The sequence below is a fragment of the Pinus tabuliformis genome, chromosome Q (genome assembly GCF_031772625.1).
Source record: "Pinus tabuliformis cultivar Carrire ecotype Pingquan chromosome Q, CPIR1, whole genome shotgun sequence".
Lineage (NCBI taxonomy): Eukaryota > Viridiplantae > Streptophyta > Pinopsida > Pinales > Pinaceae > Pinus > Pinus tabuliformis.
In genome coordinates, this window is record NC_142296.1 from 515,116,976 (window position 1) to 515,119,838 (window position 2,863).

Genomic DNA, 2,863 nt, shown 5'->3' on the forward strand with positions numbered 1-2,863 from the left:
TGAGAGCTGAAAGAAACATAATAATGGGACCAAAAACAATACCAATAAATAATATTTATTGTGTTTGGTTAACATTGTTGAAGACGATGGTTTTAATTCTGTTTTTGCTGCGGGCTTTTTGGCAATACGGTTTGCTGTATACAAGATCATTATATTTCCTTAATATAATCTATGTGGTTTTTTTTCTTCTGAAAAAAACATTGTTGAAGACCATATGTTCTTATGTTGATTACTTGGGATTTGCAAATATTGTAAAAATCTAGTCAATACAAGAAGGAAATAAAAAATCAATGTAAAAAAAACATATATTCATCAATAAGTAAAAATAGTGGGACCCAAGTTTTGCCTCAAACTTGAGGTGGATGAGGGCTCAAAGAAACATAATAATGCAACCAAAAACAATACCAATAAATAATCTTACTTATTGTGTTGTTTAACATTGTTGAGGACCACATGTTCATGTGTGATTACTTGGGATTTGTAAATATTGTAAAAATATAGTTATAATAATGTTACATAGGTGAGAAACATGATTGAGAATAGATTTTTAGCTTATATGAGGTAGATTGTAAATAATGTTACATAGGTGAGAAACATGATTGAGAATAGATTTTTAATTTATATTAGGTAGATTATGTGTTCATATTAGTGATATTAGTTAAGTATATTTTGATTTAAATATTGTCATTATTATAATTAAGATTGAATTGGTATTGTATAAGTGTTACATAGTAAATAGTTTTTGTTATTTAATTTAAATATAATTAAATTCAAGTCAAAATATTGGATTTAAGTTAGTATTAAGGTTTGGTTAATTTAGATTTTACTTATTGGTAAATTGAGGTATTTTGTTATTTATAATTCCTTATTATAGTGGTGGAGAATCCAATCCTACCCAATGATAATAATAATGTCTTATTAGTCCCTCATATAACATGAAGTGTAAAAATTGATTCTCATGAACATTTTCAATAATTATAGTTTATTTATTTTTAAAATATATTAGAATTTCTATAGCTTATTCTATTGTTTTGCAAAATTAAATAATTATGAGAATATTGTAGTTAAAGAAAACAATTTTTTTATTAAAAAAAAAAAAAGATAGAATTATATTTTTTTGATTAGTTGAAATATATGAAAACATTAATTAATTGTAGTTGAATGTTACATAATAATAGAAACAAAAAATTAACCGTGATGGGGGAGGACGATTACAGTACGAGTAGTGTGGATCAGTGTGGATGGGACTCACGCTTATGACAAGAGTCAGGCGTAAGGCAGGGGACTGGGACAGCTAGCATCAAAGGTTTACAAGCCTCGAGAAGGATGAAATGAGGTATAAACTTTGGGCGGCATGTTGGTTATATTATTTGTGGTCTCAAGGTATGGGCAATAGCTATAACAACCTCGGGTTAAAAATCCATGTAATAAAGTTAATAAAGGCAAAATAATAAGCAAGGTCATGGGACACATATTCCAAGTTGAATGTGATCACATGTGATTAATAAATGGCTATGGAAATCAACAATGGCAATGGCAAAGGCTTTGAAAAGGCATGAGTCATTTATTGGCATTTTTTATTTATGAAAATAATGGAAAATGGGAGAAAATGAAGGTAAAAGGTCACATGTTGCAAGTGAGGAGGAAATTGAAGGAAAATAATGGAAATTGAAGAAAATAAAGGCCTCGGTGGTAAAAAAAGCTTTTGAGAATCAGTTCACAACTTTTGTCAGTACAATCTTTTGTCAGTTTTAACTTGGAGCTCTCTCTCTTCTATTCCCTCTCTCATACTCTTGGAGAATTAGAGTTTTCTTGGAGCACTCTTGGAGGAGTGTGCCTTACTTGGGTTTTGGAGCAAGAAAGCAAGGGAAAAGCAGGAAAGCGCAAGAGGACAACAAGAACAACAGCTACAGTGGGTTTTGCTTGCAGGTACCAAGTTGCATGTATGATTTCCTTGCTAGTTTTGACATACATGGCATATGCATGTGGTTATTTGGTTATGATCTATCATTGGCATGCAGGATTGCCTGGATTGACTGTGGTTTTGCCTAGCCTTTCCATTTCCTAGATAGCCATAGTCAAAATAAAAATGATATATAAGCATGGGTTTCATGCTTCATTTATTTTTGTTATACAAAATTTCATTATTGCAAACAAAGGTGAATTCCCTAGACCTAGTGGCTTGGTCTAGAACAACAGAAGACAAAGAATTTCAAACTTTTCCTTAGATAAATTAGAGTATTGGAAAGAAGCCTACCTCAAATCTGTAGCAATCCTTCCTTTCCTTTCTGCTTGTAAGCTCCAATTCTAGCTCCAATTGCTATAATAAGAACTTGCACACACGAATAAACCAAACAAAGAAACCAAAATCCACATAGTATAATCTAAAACCTCTATTCAATAAGTCGGAAAAGCATTGAAATATATGAGTGCAAAGATAACACAACAAATATAGGAAAACAATATGCTCTTTGTATTAACAAAAATAGGAGAGATTACAACCATAAGTAGAAGTCTGACTTTGTAGATGCCTTCCCAAGTTGACTTGTCCTTCCTTGTCACAATTCGCACTTCAACACCAACCCTAATGCATGAAAGTGATGACTCCTTTGGTTCAAACCAGCAGCATGAGGGTACTATGAATCTCCAAAAACCAACCCAGACCCATTGGGAGGCAGTAAATTTGTAGGAGAAGTGTGGTATTTTAGGAATTCTTATCCATTTACCAATATAAGCTTGAGATCCACTTAAGAGGGGAAGATGAGCTCAAGGGATAAGAGGTGAGGTCTCTAAGATAGGATCAGATGGGATTCGAGCTCTTATCCATGGTAAATAGTTAAAACTACATTGGAAGCTTCTAGAA